The 18,500-nt window shown below is 38.9% G+C and overlaps 1 long non-coding RNA gene across 1 annotated transcript; it reads left to right on the top strand.

Annotated features, from left to right (window-relative positions):
• The first annotated feature begins 948 nt into the window (after positions 1 to 948).
• Positions 949 to 3,093, top strand: LOC145814191 (uncharacterized). Its single transcript, XR_014357529.1, has 3 exons — positions 949 to 1,070; positions 1,994 to 2,046; positions 2,812 to 3,093. It is a non-coding gene; the product is annotated as an uncharacterized LOC145814191 (long non-coding RNA).
• Positions 3,094 to 18,500: the final 15,407 nt, after the last annotated feature.

Raw genomic sequence — 18,500 nt, 5'->3', positions numbered from 1 at the left:
CAAATTAGTTTATATTTTATTAGATTGATGAATCTACCCTTAAAATTGAGCAATGGTATCTTTAATTGTCCTTATTGGGAACAAGATTCAAAATTTAGGGTCAAATGTATCATAATTAAAATTTTAGGGATCAAAGTGACATAAGGCCTAAACTATAGGGACCGTTAATGTAATTAGCCTTTCAAACAACATACAAGTTAACTTACACAAAATAAGTTGTATGACTATTTTACCTTTGAAATGGATTGTTTGTAAAAAAAAACATCTTTGATTGTCCTTATTTTGAACAAAATTCAAAATTCAGGATAAAATATATCTGCTGGCTACATATTTTGTACAAGCCAATTACAATTCGACGCGTGGCAAAATAGGGGTAGTACGGGAAGACTATTCAAATCTTCGATCCTGATCGTACACGTGGCAGTTAGTATTGGTTGTTACGAGATTTGAGTAGCAGTGGATCAGCAGAGAGATACAAAGTGATGTGGCATCATCGGTTACTCACATTTGAATTCAAATTTAGGAGGGAGGCCTAACTGCAAGTGATGGCGTAATGGAGCTAATCCTGAGGCAACATGATCAACGACTGTGAGAACCCGAATATAAAAATTAAGTAAATAATTAAATAATAATTTTACAAATCTCAAATATTTTGGTGGTGAATTCTAAGGTGCAAATTAAATATTATTGGAGGATCCTTTAATTAATCTTTAAACCTAAAAAAATTTATGGTGAAAGTCATTGATTTAGAAGCAGGATTTATTATTAAAAAAAAAAATAGAGAAGAGGGTGTGACTTGAACTCTAGACCATAAAATTTATAAGTTAGACTCCTACCATTTGAGTTGCATGTAACTTATACATATGTTTTGCATATTTATCTATTTATTTGACCTATGTGTGCCCACCACTAGTATAAAATAAAATAAACACAAACCCTACTCTATTATTTGTTCACCACATAGGGCAACAACAGCAGCCACGGGAGAGGGTTAGAGAGAAGGAAAAAAAGAAGAAGATGTTGCAATCAAAGAACTTTTGGGTGTGTTGTGTTGTGTGTGATCATCAAAGGTTAGCCCTCCTTGGTTTTCTTCTCTTCTTTTTGTTCTTCATCCTTATTCTATAATTATTTTGTTCATTGATGGAGAGGTTGTAGGTTTATGTATTGTGTATATAGATATCCTATTAAGAAACTTGAGGAGCTAAATTTATGTGTAAAGATTGGGTATAATTTTCAGTCCAAAAATTCTGTACAAAGTCACAAATTTTAAAAATCAGGAAACCATATCAAACGGATGAATTTTAATCTGAAATTTTTACAGTAGATCAATTACATATTGAATTGCATATCTGAATTTTTTCATAATTTTTGGGAGTCAAAATCCATATAAATTGAGGTATTCAAATCTGTCCAGAAAACCAGTCCAAAACAGGAAATTCGGGAGTGTTGTTCTCTTTGGGTATAAATCCAAAAATTATCAAATTAGTGTCATTAGAACCGGTTACAAGTCTAGTTTCGTACGTTTTTGGCCTTGCATTGATTGCTCGTGTATATTAAGAGAACCGTCAATTTCTTTAAAGTGCTGCAGAAAACAACCTGTTTGGATATAATAAATTGTAGATAATTATTTTGATAAGAAAATCAAGTGAAACCAATTGGGTTTGAAACTTAGGATATATTAGATCATATCTGGAGGTTATTGGAATTTTTCGAACAACGTGGAGTGGGTTTTGTAATTTTCAAAGTTAGCGAATAGATTGGGAAAACTTGTTTAAAACACTGTTTCATCTCCAAGTCATTTTTAGTTAAGTTTCGATCGGAATCTATGTCTTGGGTGATTTTAGACCTTGAAGAATATGAACTTAGGTAATATTTAGGAGTAACGGTGAGTTGGGTTGAGCCGTGTTAGTGCGCTTTAGTTTGGGGTTACTTAGTTCGTATTCTTTAGTATTTTTAAATTTGTAGTGACGTGTAGTTTTTATACTTGGTTCAGGGCACTAGTTGGACTTTCATACTCTATTCGAGGATTATATTATTGCGTTTCAGGTGAGTAGTTTCATGCTACATATTTTTATAAATGTTCCCCTACCCTAAATTGTTGGAAAATCAAATTGTTGTTTCAAGACTAAACTGTTTTGATAAATTATTATATTATCAATTGAATCAAATTATTTCTGAAACATGTGTGAACTTGGCATACTGTAAACTATTTGTTTTGGTCTCGTGTTTATAATGATGAACCACCATGTTTTGCAAAACTGATGTGTATTGATTATTGGGACCATGTGTGTATTTAGTCCAGGAAAATTATTCCACTGTGTGTGGTGACTCTGGCCACTAGGGAACAGATCCGGGTTGGGCCGTGATGACTCTAGTGCTCAACGATTGTAAGGAACAGACCTTTAAAAACAACTAGGTGACCTTCAATCGGATCGTCTTTGAGAAAAGGCCCAGGTGCCACCCTGAGGATGACTCTTAGTTCGGTATTGGATCCAACGGGGCTTATAGCCTGAGAAATGTGTGGCAGATTATTTGTTTTTATTGGTACCCAGAAAATTATTGGTGTTCATGTTATAATCTGTTTTAAGTGGAAAATGTCGTTTATCATGTTCTTGCGAGACATGAGTATTTTAAGTGTTGAACTGTGGAACCTTCTTTTTGAAACAGATTGTATTTACCAAACTGTATGCCAATCTAGTTTCTGTGATATATATCTTATTTTGGAATTGAACCCTGTTTTCAAAACTGTATTTACTATCCATGTTGCTACTCACTGAGCTATCAGTTGACTTAGTTGTTTACCATTTCCAGGTGTTAGAAGGACTTAGAGTGGACTCATGGCGTTGCGGGGACTCAATTGCATGGACCTCTAGGGCATTCCTTTAGTTTAGAGTGTTATGTCAAGTTTGTGCATATTTAAATTTATTCTTATCGAAGTTCATTTAGGATTATTTTTGATATGTGGGTTGTTTATATCCCATAAGTTTGGATGGTTTTTTATTACGGTTGATTTTGCCGTTTATAATTGTGACATGTCTGGATTGAGTTTTGGTTATTTGTTATTGGACTATTGTTTAATTGTTCAAGGTGAAATTGAATGCGTGTTTAGGCTTACGTGTGCCTTGGGCTAAGTCCCTGTGGGCCACGGCCGGTCATGCCCGGATTTGGGGTGTGACAACGACCATGGAGGAGCAGTTCGACCGTTGGAAATACAGTTCGATGGTTATCCTTAAGCAGTATAAATAGTAGAGAAGACCCCAGAAAATCCCCCCCCCAGACTCAAATCCAAAAACCAGTCTTATTCTACTTTACTTAGTTTTACAGTTCCTGTTCTTTACATTCTAGTAGTTTAAATTCTACACTGCATTTCATTCATAGGAGTAGTTTCAAGTAGATTGTCGCTGTAAACCTCTACGAGGCTGAGTTTGAAATATTGTAAGTTTTTCATTCTAATGAAATGCTTCAGTTGTTCTTTATTTGATCGATATTTTGCTTAATCCTCCTAAATCAAGCCACTAGTAAAAGTTCTCTTCATTGAGGCTGAGAGAACTAAAACACAATCGTCTGATAATTGGTTAGCAATTAAATTTCTGTAAGGACTGATTGATCCTTACTGGCACGCTCGCAATTACAATAATAACCTTCGAAAGCTAAAAAGCCAACATATATTTTTGGCACGTCCGGTGGGACCAATTGAAATGGCTAGACGTAGGAGATAAAAAGAAAATGAATGCTTGGAAGAAGGCGTGGAAGGAGAGGTAGAAATACCTAATCCAGAGGATAATGTGATAACACATCCTGTGGAAACTCCCATTTTATCAGAACCTATGGTCGAACAGACCAGTACTTCAGAACAAGTACGATATGTTCGTAATATTAGACGAGACTAAGGAATTGGACCATCCACTGTCCCATCTACTCAGCCAATGAATCCATGGGGTGGCTTAATAGATGCAATGGGACAGCAATTAATGAACACAATGGAAAGGTGGGCAACATCCTTTTTGGATCGAATGAACAACCACCGGCTAACAAACGTAAGACACATGGAGAAAATTTCGAATGTCCCTCAGCAAAGATTGGCTAGAGATAAACAACCTATGCAAGTTAATGGACATTCTAATGGTAAAACTAGTAATCAGAACTATGAAAGACCATCACCTCAGTCTTGGTACGAACCTGTTCCAAGGCCTGTAGTAGGTCAAAATGTCTCAGTACTTAACAGTGAAGCCATGCAATTTGGTAGAACTGGCCCAGTACAAGAAAATTGCGTAAGAATGGTTCCAAATCCCATATTCGAAGCCATACCTGGCACAAGGGGGTTCACTAATCCCTTATTCGAATTTATACCCGGGGGGTTGGAAGGTTTCCCTACAAATGAAAAAGACACAACACCAGTTCTAGCACCTTTTGTAGGACAAATTCAAAGGGGCTACCCACACCCCCAATAGCAACCTGCACCACAGGGACAACCAGTTCCAAACATACCACCTTATGGACCAAGAGGACCACAAGCACAAGTTTGTCCACCAAATCCTGTGTTTGTTCCTCCAGTAGTGGTTCAGCAAGCACAAAATATGGTCCTTAGGGACCAAATTGCTGACATCGTTAGGGAGATGTGTGGACTGATGGCTCAGGGGGTCCAGACTCTTGTATACAGAAAACCATATCCAAAATGGATAGATAGGGTACATGAATACCCAAGAGGTTTCAGGATACCAGATTTTGCCCTTTTTTATGGGAGTGGAAACCAATCAACAGTAGAGCATATTGTTAGGTTTGCTGCTCAATGCGGTGAATTTACTAATAATGACTATATGAAGCTAAGACTGTTCCCAAATTCTCTAACTGGAGGAGCATTTGTATGGTACATTAATCTTACACCTGGCTCAATCCAAACTTGGCAACAAATGGAAGAGGCATTTCATGCCCAATTCTTCCAATCAGAGCCAGAGGTTTCCATGGCAGACCTGGCAAGATTGAGTCAGAGGCCTGAAGAGAAGGCTACTCAGTTTATTGCCAGATTTAAAAGGGCTCGAAATAAATGTAGAGTCATCTTGCTAGAGCCAGAATTCGTAAGATTGGCTCAAAATGGCTTAGAGTTTAGGCTTCGAAAGAAGTTTGACTCAACAGCGTTCAGGAACTTAGTGGAACTGACTTATAAGGTATCTAGGTATGAAGCATTACTAGAAGTGGAACAAGATCGAAATAATGCATCATACAAGACATACTACAAAGATCCTAACTATGAGATTGATGCAGCAGAGATTGTGGGGAAAGAACCTGTGATCTGTGAAGCATTAATTCATAAGGATACAACAATTGACCAGCAGTTTAAAAAGAAAAACCTTCACAGGAAATACTCTTTCGATTTAACTAAGGCAGATGACATTTTTGATCATTTGCTTGCAGCCAACTTCTTTAAGTTACCAAAAGGGGTTAAAATTCCATCTCTTGATGAACTTAAAGGAAAAGTATATTGTAAATGGCATAATTCTTGGTCTCACTCGACTAAAAATTGTGTTGTTTTTCGAGACAGGATCCAAGATCAAATTCGGAAAGGAAGTTTGAAATTCCCAGCCAAAGCTGAAAAGGCCATGGGGATCGACAGTAATCCATTTCCAGAAATTAGAGAGGTGGCAGCCAATGTCATTATGCCGAATTTTCAGAACTTGTCTTTGAAAGAATTGGAAGAAGTCAATGTGCAGATGCATGTGGCCAACCAGACAGCTGTCAAGAAAGACACTGGAAATCTACTAGTTATTGGACAAGGTTTCTCAGACCAGAGGGAAGACTCTGAGGAAGAAGCATTGGATGACGATTCCTTAAAAGCAGCTGTAATGCAGAGGATGTGTCCTAGGTGCAGACTAAGCTACAAGTGGTTGAAAGGACTTCCAATTTATGGGAAGCAATACTACAAGGATGTGCAGAGACGTCCTAAACCAACCAATGCTTACAAAAAAGGCCATATCCATTTGGTGTCAGGCAGCAGCCATTGAGGGTTGAACCAACAGCTGATAGGATGCATTCCAAAGGCAAGAGGCCTTTACATGAATCCAGGCTAGCTAATTATTACAGAATGGAGAGCAGTCATGTTGAGAGGAGATTGGAGAGAGGTTCAGTTTATGGGATCAAAGCCAGAGATTGGCCCCTTAGACCAGCCTCACGCAGGATAGAAAGTGAACACCTTCATCGAAGGCTTGAGTTATACCCAAAGCATGAAGTCAGGACCAAGCAGTGGCCTTCGCAGCTAGCTTCGAAGATGACTTCGAAAGAGGAAAGAAGCAGTTCAACGGCAGGGTCAGTAGGTTCGTGGGTACCTGGGGTCCCAGATTGGTTTGTGATTCAAAATAAACCTAAGGAAGTGTTTACCCAAAGAGATGTAATTGGAAACCAAGGCAGGATGGTTAAGCCTCCTTTGGTGGCTCCAAACAATTGCGTGTTGCTTAAGCACCCAAAAACAAAGGAACCAGATATGGTCCTTGTAATTTCTAGATCACAAAAGAGAAAAATTCAGCGTAGGTATACTTAGTACCAGCGAGACCTGAAAGAGAATGGAGAGAGTTCTTCATTGGTACAGACAGAAGGAAAGAAGAATCCAAAGTCCGACCATACTCCAAAACCAACTCTACAAGGAAAAATGGGTTACAACAGAGAACAGTTGACCAAAGTTCACTCTGAACTCAAAGCCAGAAAGAAGTCCAGTTTAGCGGGATTGGAGAAGACATTGATGGAAAGTGACAGCGAGGCAGAGACAAAAGTTGGCTTAGGCCAAAAGAAAGAAATGGTTGAGGAAGAAATGTTCGAAGCCTTCATGGCTGAACAAACATTTCTAGTTGAAAAACCAGTCGTGACAGACCATTCAAAGGACGAAGTACCAGAGAGGAGCATGGAGGATGCTTCTAGAGTAACTGAACAAGGTGGCCAAAAGGAGAAGCAGACATAACCAGCCATCCAATTTGGGTCAGTGTCAGTGAACATGGTACACATAATATCGCATGAATTCCAAGCTGGAGATGAGAATCAAGAGGGGCAAGAAATTGACCCAATTCCAATCTCTAGCGAAGACTCACAAGTGAGTATAGTGCAAGATAACTCCGGAATGGTTACCCTAATGGAAACTGAATATGAGAGTGAAGAACTGGTAAGTATTAACCTCTCGTATCCTTTTGAATATCCCTCGAATTCTATGACACAGCATGTTAAGCCTTTGTATATTAAGGCCTTCTTCGATGGGATACAGTTGAACCGAGTCTTGGTGGATAATGGGGCAGCGGTGAACTTACTACCGAAATTTTCCTCGAAGAAATTAGGGAAAAGGAATCCCAGGTTAATCCCAACTAGTACAACCATTGTTGGTTTTGCTGGGGACAAATAGATGGCCTAGAGAATTCTACCCATCAACCTAAGTGTGGGAACCAGGGACTGCATGACGGCATTCTTCGTCATCGACAGTAATGCTAAGTACAATGCTTTACTTGGTAGAGATTGGATCTACACTAACAAATGTGTGCCTTCCTCTTTGCATTAGAAAATAATGATGGCCCTAGGCAATGGAGAGACAGAGGAAATTGATGCAGATCCTTAGCCTTTTATAGCCTGCGCAGACTTCACAGAGGCCAAGTTGTATATTGAGGGAGTGACACCACTCAGTATACTGAGGAAATCTGATGGCTCAGTCGAAGTGACGGCTGTAGACACCTCATTTTTGACCGACCTTGAGACTCGGACGTCACCAGTTGAGCACTCAGTGATATTGCATATTGTGCTTGCTCAGAAGTTTCAGAGTCTCGGCTGCGAGCCTTGCCTCCAGACTTCCGGGCTCTTCTGTGTTTTGCCTCGGTTTGCGAACTAGGCTCTGTTTTTCCTGTTTTCTTTTCTCGAAGGGAGGGAGAGGTCTCGTAGATCATCTCTCAGTGGCCGTAGGCTACGTTCCGTGGTCGTAGGCCATTTTGCCCATTTGGAGTCCGGTTTCCGATTTTTCGGAGCCGTTGGCCGTGTGCCTCGGTTCGGGACCGCTTAACCATCTCTGTTTGCTCCGGTTTCTGGCATACATCCTATTTGCTCCCTTTTGAGGGACACTGTGGTCCGAGAGACCGACTTCGTGGTCGAACACCACTCTCGGTGCTTAACAGCCCGTTTTCGGGGCCCCAAACTGCGTGTTTCGGCCCTCGAACCTTCATTCTGCATTGGTTTTGGTTCATTTTTGGCAGGGACCTCTGTTTCATTGGTAAGAAGGCCGTAGAAGGGTGGGAGGCTAGTAATTGTTCTGTCGGCCAACTTTATCCCTTCATCGCCCTCCGTCGCCCGTTTTTCCTCACTTCAGAGCCAATGTTGAACACCCTTGGACCATTTTCTTGCACCCAAAACCACATATTTGTGATGTACACATCTGGTCACGCTGATTGATCCTTGTTGGCACGCTCGTAATTACAATAATAACCTTCGAAAGCTAAAAAGCCAATAATATCACAACTAAAATGTCAGGAATCAAAGTGACAAAAATTTCAAATTACAGGGACTATTAGTGTAATTCACCTAATAATAAAACCCTTTGAGGTTTGGTCTAATTACTACTCACTCCCTGACGTTTTGGAAACTACATTCTCACCCCCTGTGGTTAATAGTTTCATTTCACAAACCCTCATGCTTATATAAAAGGTAACAACTCCTAGTAGAAAAACAGAAAAAATTACGTTTAAAAAAAAAAAGTAAAGGAAAGGGGAAAAAAAAGAAAGAAAGTAAAGCAAAGTAAAAAAAGAGAGAGTGCATGAGTTCGATATATTCATTCCGTCTAAATAATTACAATGACAGGGGGTTAGTGTAATTTTCCAAACGTCAGGGGGTGATATGTATTAAACCTAAACCTCAGGGGGTATAAGTGTAATTTACCCATAATAAAATAACAAAAAACAAAAAATTCATAAGTAGAGCAGTGATGATTCACAAATAAAATTTATACAAAATTTTTGTAAAGAATGATGATATAACTTTAATATATATACCTTTTTATCATAAAATAAAATGTTTTCACATTATTCTTGTGATTTTCTTTTAAAATAAATTTTCTATAACAATAGAGTTTAAAAAATAAATAAATAACTTTTAAAACAGAAAAGAACGAGATACATACAAGTGAAAATTGAAAAAAACTTCAAAGGTAGATGTAGCAACTTGAATTTTGACTTCTTGTCAAAAAAAACTTATTCCATTTAGGGGTATGCATAGGATTGGTTAGGTTGGGGGATATTTTTCAAAGGGAATGGCTTTTCTCCAGTCCAATCACGGACTAGAGGGTATTGTTGGGTTCGTGGGGATCCACCACGGGTCTCATTTCGATAATTCGAACCGTTAATGTATAAAACTCATCGAATACTATATGCTTATAAAATATCACTTTGATCGGATATCGATAGTTATGTGATCAAATCAATTTTGTATGAAAAAAATAGACAGTAAAAAATGAAGGGCTTACAAAAATCTGATTTGATCACATAACTATTGATATTCGATCAACGTGATGTTTTACAGGCATATAGTACTCGACGAGTTCTATATATTGAACGGTTTGAAATATCGAAACAAGACCTGTGGTGAGCCCCCATGGATCCAACAGTACCCTCCAGTCCGATCACAAACTGGAGAGAAACCATTCCCCTTTTCAAACCAAATTATCCTTAATGGGTAGTTTTTTTTTTTTCATTCGCAACCAACACACCTGTCATCAAATTTACGAATTGAAATGAATTTTATTAGCATCTCTCTCTACTTTTTAGAGCCTCTCTCTCTCCATTTCTTTTTCTTCTTCTAGGGTTGTCTTTAAGGCCATGTATATTTAGCAGGGTAGGAGAACAGATTAGATTAGTATGGATGTGGATCCTATCCACATCTTATTTGGTGATAATTTGGGAGGAGAGATTAACAGTGTAAGGGGCTTAGTAATTTTCCTCAAGAGGAGGATTAACTTGGCTAGATTTTGGATAGGATTAGAAAAAATAGTGAGTAGATTGAGTTTATTTTGTATAAAAAAATTATTTTTTAAATTTTATTTATTTTTATCAAGTGCACCTGTTTATTTTAATATTTGTTTAAGTTTTTTTTAATATAGAAATAATTTTTTTATTTATTTTATATAAAAATAATTTAACAATCTTATCACTAACCATCTCCCACACTATCATCAAAACAAACATATTTTTACTTAATTCTCTCGCTAACAATCTCCACATTAACTATCTCTTCACTAACCATCCTCATTAACAATCTCATCCAACCTAATTCGCTAAACAAATGTAGCCTAAGAGAGTGTTTTGCAGGTGGGAGAAGGAGTCTTTGGCTTCCTTCTCCCTTTTTTTTTTGTTCTTCTGTTCTCTTAGCCATTTATGGTTCAATAAGTTTTGAAAACTTTATCTTCCCAACTTCTCCCCATTGTGAAATGTTCTTTTCCTTATAGTGAATTTTTCAGTCTGATTCTCCTCTTCCCCTCCCTTTTGCCTTACGCCAGCCTCAGCCTTCACCAAATTTGCTATCTCTTTTCTCCTCTACATCACGTTGGCGGCGCCGCCACTACCACTATCAGATCTGCCACCTCTCACCGAATTTGTCGCTTCTGTTGTACAAAATACATAATTGAATTAAAATAAACAGATTTATATTTAATTAAATTCAGATTATAGAATAAGAAAATAATATAACTACTTTATGGTGGAGATTACAATTTGATAAATAGAAATATATACTAAAATAAGAAATAGGAAGCAAACCAAAATCTGTATGATATCATAATCTCTTTAAAACAGATTCGCCGTCTCACTGTAAGTGCTGGAGGTATGTTGGTGACTGTCTCCTAAAATACGACGGTTGGAACTAGCCAAGTTAGAAGCATTTTCTGTATAGCTTTAGCGAACTAACAATGGCAGTACTCTATTACACAAGAAGAATACAATATGAGCAGATTGACTATATAACTTGAGAGCAAAAATTTCTATACTCAAACCAAAGAGGATGGTCTCAATTTATACACAGAGGGGGAGAGAGGAGAAGCCTTCCAGCCATAAAGGCTAGTAACAAATGCATAATTCATTTCTGCAAAACTGATGAAACAAGTGTAGAGGTGTAACAACCCTCATACTGTTTACTGATTAATGACTGATTGATTACCGATAATCACCGATTACTGTTAAACGGAACTGATAATGACTGATAACTGACTGAGAATTGAACTGATTAAAGTACTGAACTGACTGACCGAAATTGAAACTGAATTGAGTGAATACATCTGGTTGAATTGCATTTTATCTGTTGACTGTTTGTTTGATCTGTTCGTGTTTTATGTTTAAACTATTAATTGAAGGCCTTATCGGCGGCCGAACCGGAAATGGGTTAGTGTATTATGATCGTCATATTTAATATGATTTTATGGTATAATTATCTAAAAACTGATTAGGTATGATTAAATTAGATTAAATAATGATCAATTGCAGAGTTGGCCTTATTTACCGAACTACCCCTAGTGGACCACTATCTCACACACACACTTGAGCCTTATACATTGAATCAAACATTTCTTTAGCCTATTTGTGAGACCCTTAGCCGACCATAGAGAGAGAGACTTGAGGAGTTGAGTTCATCTCAATATTGCTTAGAATTTGAAGAGAATTGAAGTGTTGATTGCTAAATTGAGCTCCTAGTCTTCTAATTCAAGACCTAAGGTAGAGTAATTACCCTCTTGCTTATGAATTGAGCTTGTTCTTGCATGATTCATGTCAAATTAAGGAGCTAAGTCTTGTTTTAGTTCATACATGTTGAAATAGAACATAATTCATGCATGTATGTTTGAATTGTTGGATTTTGAGTTGAATTCATGGCAAATTGTCACATGCATGTCCATAATTTTGTAATGGTCCATGTTTTCATCTTGTTTGTGAATCAATTGGCTCACTAGAGCATGTTTTGAAGCTTGAAAGTTATTTAAAGATCATGCATGTCATGTTTGAAGATTGTTCTTGAAAATGATTTGAAATTGAGCTTGAATTAAACACCCTTGGGCTTTGATTTCTCAAAATTGAGCTTTGAACCATGTTATACTATGTGTTTATAAATGTTTTCCAGAAAATGGGCCCAAGAGGATTGGTTTTGATGCATTTGAGTGTGAGTTGGAGCTTGGAGGTGCAATCTGGAATTCCCAGATTTTGCACTTACGCTCGAGCGGGGAAAGTGGCGCTCGAGCGTGGAATCCGAGCATCCAGCATCTCTCTGCACTGTTTTGCAGTCTGCTCGAGCGGAGGATTGGGCGCTCGAGCGGAGTCATGTCTCACGCTCGAGCGGGCGTCGAGCGGAGATTTCACCCATCCAGTACTTTTACAGTACGCTCGAGCGGGAAAGTTTACGCTCGAGCGTGTACCTTTGTTGCATTACCGCTCGAGCGGGGAAACCTGCGCTCGAGCGGAACTCTGTTTTTCTGAAAATGCTTTTAAATGTGCATCTTTGCATCCTCATCTCATTCTAGGCATTCTTAGGCCTAGTTGTAGACATCTTGTTGAGGATATAGATGTAGAACACACCGAGGCATTAGGGGTTAAGTTATTATTTTTCCCAGCTGTGTAGCTTAGTGTGTTCAATCTGTTAATTGTGTAGGGTTGGCGACTGGAGAGGCACGCTCTAGCATACTGTAGCCCGAACTCTGTGAGTAACGAATGTGTAAAGATATGTTCACAAATGATTATTTTCTGAACAACTGAACTGTACTGTTTTCTGAACTGATTACTGTTAACTGAATGAATGTATGTCCTATATTCTGAACTGTATTGTGGCATCCTTGGCACCTACTGCTTACTGTTACTGTGACAGAATTCTCTGTCGGTTCCCTCGTTGGAACCACTACTGTTTACTGAGTGATGGCCATCATTACTGTTCGGTCTTTTAAGACCTACTGTTACTGTTATGCTAATAGATGTACCACATATGACTGTTTACTGTACTGAGCAACTGAAATATTGATTGAAATGAACTGTTTTCATTACTGTAAGGACATTCATTCTAAACCCCTTTACGCTTTATGTTATTCACTGGGCTTTAGCTCACTGCTCATATATATATGTAGGTGTACAGGCACCGAATTGAAGCTAGAGGCGTCGGGGTTACTCCAGTTTTGTCAAGCCAGCCTTTGTGCCTCACTGCGAGGTTCCGAGCCTAACGTGTTAGGGCTTAGGGGTGTTTTACAATTCCCCCTTTTGTACTGTTTCACTGTTTTGTATAGACTGAATGTTTACCGTACTGTTATCTAGGGTTGAGTCCCTAGTCTGAATGATTGTAAATATTGTGCATACCGTTCTGTACTGTTTACGTATAAATGTATGAAAAATCTTTTCATATAGACTGTCGCAGCTCATTGGGCATTGTTTATTTACTGTTTTGGCTTCCGCCAGGCCCTGTACTCTGTTTTACTGTATTACTGTCCTGCAGGCCTTCGGTAATCTCGGATTACTGGCCGGTTACGGTGCTAAACCCATAGGGCCGGGTTTGGGTCGTGACAAGAGGTTACACACCGTATATAAATCTGACCTAGCCTAAAAAGATTAAGTTGGTAGCCCAGCCTAGCCCAGCCCATTCTAGCAAGCCTTAAGCCCCAAGATCGCTAGACCAGGCCAAGTATGGGCGGGCGGCGTGCGCATGCGCGTGTGGCATTTTTTGCATAACCAACTTTGACCATAGTTTTGGCCCAAGCCCATCCTTGAAGTATCAACAACTCTCTTCCTTTGGAAATTTTGAATGTTCCAAAGGGCTCATACCCTTATAAAAAATTTGAGATTTAAATATCTATCAATGCATTTATCTACAATCAATGTGGGATACATAAGTTACATATTATTCCCAATATCTCATTCATGAGGTCAACTGTATGAGACAATTTCTCATTCAATTTTTAATGGTTTATGGTTATTCTTTTTGTGATGTAAATGTCTTGTTATAAAGAATCTAGACCCACTTGATCCCATCTCAACCAGTGGTTGGGACCCACTTTAATTTTACATTAAAGTCACTATAAAATCATTTTTTCCAATAGCTTCTATGAACCTGCTTCCACGGATCTGGCTTGTTGGAACTGAAGTCTAATACTTTTTGTTTGTTTGTTTGTTTTTGTTTGTTTGGTGTGGGTTGTGTAGCTAGAGTCCATTGGTGTTGTGATTGTAGCTCTCCTTTTCTATAATTGTAACCTATGATTTTAATATAGACTTACTCTATTATCGAATTCTTATGATCGACTTTTGATTTATAGTATGAGTTTTGTGTCTGGATATTTTCATAGTTTTCTCCTTGGTGCTTCTTTGATAAGTTTTACTTTGTTTGATGTAAGTTTTATTTTGTTCGATGAATTTTTTGTAAGTACCGTTTAATTTACCTTAATGAAAACTAATACTATTCAAAAAAAGAAAAAAAGAAAAAAAAAGAATGAATTTTAGGTTTCAAGGAACGAGCTAGATAGTTGGCAGTTTAGCCTTTTAAATTTTGAATATATAAGGTAAAAGAATTAAATTAGTAAAAAGATTACATCACAACTACCAAAAAAAGTAATGTACATGAGGAAAAATTATTGGATGATGGGGGGGGATGGTCACGTAATACCCTAAGAATATAATGATTAGTGAATGAGTGAGATTCATAATTTTGTGTTTGGTTATAGGGAAGCGCAAGAGGCATGATATTTGGTGATAGGTGAGGGGCATTGCTAGGTAATACTCCTAAACTACCAAATAATTTTTCATACATGGGAGGATCAGAGCTTGATGACATTGAAAAATAATATGTTTATTTTATTACATGATAACAATATTAGAACTAGGGTTAATTAAATAAATACAATTATTGAGTACAATGTAGTTAAGGTTTATCATACTAGAATATTACTATACTACATAATTATGCGGGTTGAGTTGAGTTGAGTTAACACGGTTAAAAAATTGTAAGCCAAAATTAAATCACCTTACCTATTTTTATCTTATAGTCCACTGTAGGAGAGGGTTCAAGAAAGGAGTTGGAAAATTTGAAAATCTTCGAAGATCCTTGAAGAACAACTTCGAATTCTCTAGAAGAAATGTGAGAGGCTTAGATTCTTCAATGGTCTCAACTTAAGAACACAAGAGTAAAGGAGATGATGGAGATAAGAGATTGGGTGAAGAAGAAGGCAAAATGGCTAGAGAGAGAATAATGGCAAGGCTCTCCCATGGATCTCCCACTTTCACTCTCAAGGTTGATAATGGAGATGGGAAATTAGTTCTTTCCCAAGAGTTAACTCTCCAAAATCCATTCCTTGTAAAGCTATGAGTGGGTGCTATTTATAGGCACCTCATGATGTAGGATGAAGCCCATGTGCAAGGCACATGGGGAATATTCTCTCTAACCACATTGTTCGAGGAGGTAACCTCTCCGAGGATGAGGAAAACCCCGAGGAAGAGATTAATCTCTCGGCGAACTCTTCTTCTTAGCCACACCTAACCAATGATCCCCAATCATCCCAAAGGGTCAGGGGTAGTCCCAGAGGACGTCCTGCCGCATAAGGGTCACGGGTAGTTCAAGAGAACGCCTTGCTGTAAATATTGCTGAGTTTCAGGGACCCCCTAGATCGTGCCACCTCGACCCGGGTATAGGCTAGTTTAACCGAAGAGTGAATTTATCTCCACTCACCGTCCTCAGGATCGGGTCCTTTGTTCGAACTCCATTACGCCCATGGTTCTGGTGCGTAGATCCCGGAAAGCTCCGAGCCCGCAAGTGTTCTAGGACTCATTAACGGAGCGACTTCTAGATTACGTCTGAATCCGTTCGAAGTTAAGTGCTTCGGATCTCTAGGTTCGTGGATCCGAACCATTTCGAGTCCGAGTGCCTCGGATCTCTAGGCTTGTTCAATACCTTTTCGAGTCAGGGCCCGAGTAAGTCTCTAGGTTCGTGGATTTGAACCCTTTCGAGTCCGAGTGTCTCGGATCTCTAGGCTTGCTTAATATCCTTTCGAGTCCGGGCCCGAGTAAGTTTCTAGGTTCGTGGATCCGAACCCTTTCGAGGCTTAGAGCCACTAAGCTCGTTTGATGGCGATAAATCCGGGCCCACCAATCTTGGACTTGCGATAAATTCAGGCCCATCAACCTTGGACTATTGGGTCTAAATAATTTAGTAGGCTTAAATTAGCTCCTCTTACATTTACCCCTTGCGTGTATGAGAAATTGTAATTTTCTCGGACATGCATAATTTCACCTTATCAGCCATGCTTCACATTACGTCTTCAGGAATATTTGGTCTTGACAGAGTCTGAGGATAACGCTGAGGATTCACCATAATTTACAGATAAAATCGACAAATAATATTAAAAATAAATAAATAAATAACTTTTTTTTTTGTACTTTTTTTTTTTGAACTTCTTTTTTTGAAAGAAAACCAGAACTTGAATTATTCTCCACCAACCAAACCTTGACATTTAATCCATACAGCACCAATTAAATTGCCAAAGAAAATAATAATAATAATTCTTTTCCTTGAGAATAAACAAATTAGAAAAGCTGACCCCCCTTTTTTTATTCTAAAATGTAACCAACCAGCAAAACTTTTATTTATTTATTCTGAGAGGTCTAACATCCAAACCCATTTTTGTTTCTTCTTCTAAAAACGTGAAACCCACTATCCTTCTTTCTTCAAATTGAAAACCCGTAACTGCTTGGGCCCTTATATATATATGCAGAATATTTGAGAGGATATTCCATGTATCACATCTCTCCTTTTCTATTTAAGGAAAGGGGTAGCAACCCTAATCAATAGCCACTTACCTTTTCCATAGCTCATTTCTTTTTATTTGTTGCACAGCGGCGCCTCTCTTTCCAGATCGAGAGACCAACCCAGCTGTTCTTCTTCTTCAAGAAGGCTCTGCCATTTGCACACTAATCTTCATCACAGCTTCAAGCAAATGCCGCCGACCTCAGCCTACTCTCTCTGACTGCAGCAAACGTCGCGGCCCAGCCACTGCCTTGTCTCAGCTCCGACGGCCAGCACCGACGCCAACCTCTCTACACAGTCACAACTCTGTGACTTCTCCACCAACATCACTGCGACTTTCGGCCTCAACTGCCTAGCGCCGACCACCGTTGGCTCCTCTCTGCCCCGACTTTGCCTTCTGCTTAGAAATCTTCATTGTTTAGTGCTGGAATTTGATTACGAACAAAACCCTTCTATTATTTTTTTTATTTTTTTATTTTTTTTTTGGGTGTGCCTTTTCTCTCTCTGAAATTTGAAACCCATTTGTTTGTTTCTTCGAAAATGAACAGTTCACCATTTTCTTCAAAGAACCAAAGCTGCATCTTGCTTTTGCATCCCATTGAAGATCACTGCCGCTGCTATAACTCCGGACGCCATCACCATCACCGAAGACCTACACCACTGTTGTTGGTATTTCATCTTGGCCCAATAATGCAGCATCTGAGCTTTAGATACACCAGATCTCGGTACTACTCCGGCGACCACCTGTTGCAAACGTCGTGACCCAAGCTGCTGTCCACGTTTCTCTGCTACAACTTCGCCATCAATCCCGACTGCCCAGAGCCGACCACACCGTTGCCCATTCAACGGGACGCGTGTGGTAGCCAACTCCTCTGCGACACCACTGCTGCCTCCGGTTTCGGATTGTCCGACATTGACCACACACGTCCGCCCACTCAACGCGACGTGTGTGGTCTTGCCTAGCACTGCACAGTTTGTCGTTGGCCTCGAGTGTGCTTGTTTCATGTCTATAGCCTGTGCTTGTGCGTCTCACACTTGCGGCCTTGCCACTGCCTCTAGCCGCGGCTTGCTCCGGCTCCGGTTTGCACCATTTCTCGGTTTCCTTGTTCATTGTTGCTTTGAATCTGCTCTTGCTTTCTCTGATCTGTGGGTAAAATTTTGTTCAAACCCACTTACCTTTCTTGCTTTGATGGACCTTTGTGCTCACGAATTTAGATCTGCTGGGCCTTAATGCTAATGTCTGTGATTTTTAAATTCCACTGATGCTAAAATTTGTAAAGTTTGAGATCACAAGTTTGTGGGTGAATACTTAAACCCACTGTTTTGAACTCTACATCTGATATACATATATATATATATATATATATATATTGTGAATCTTGATTTGTTGATTGCTGCTCATTGCTAAAGAAAATAAGACTTGAGTGAACCCCTATTAAGTGCTTGGTCACTTAGAGAAGTAAAATGCCCTGATATTGAATTTTGCAATTTTGGCCTAAGATGGGTAGTACACTGTTGAACCTGTCCTGATACACTCTGAATTTGTGAACTCTGATGGTAATTTTTGATTTCAGTCTTGAGGCTTGCAAACAATCTTGAACTAGTGCTCTGTTGAATCTTGATAGACTTGTTGCAATGAAATTTAATCCCGTGCGTATTGAAGACCATAGAGTTGTTGCAATTTGTTATTGTTGATGTTTGAGGAGATTAATTTGTTGAATCTTGAACTTGTGGACACTTGA

Source organism: Camellia sinensis, unplaced genomic scaffold (assembly GCF_055761805.1).
Source record: "Camellia sinensis isolate YWXY unplaced genomic scaffold, ASM5576180v1 Unanchor1, whole genome shotgun sequence".
NCBI classification, from domain to species: Eukaryota; Viridiplantae; Streptophyta; class Magnoliopsida; order Ericales; family Theaceae; genus Camellia; species Camellia sinensis.
This window is presented reverse-complemented; position numbering and strand designations above follow the sequence as displayed.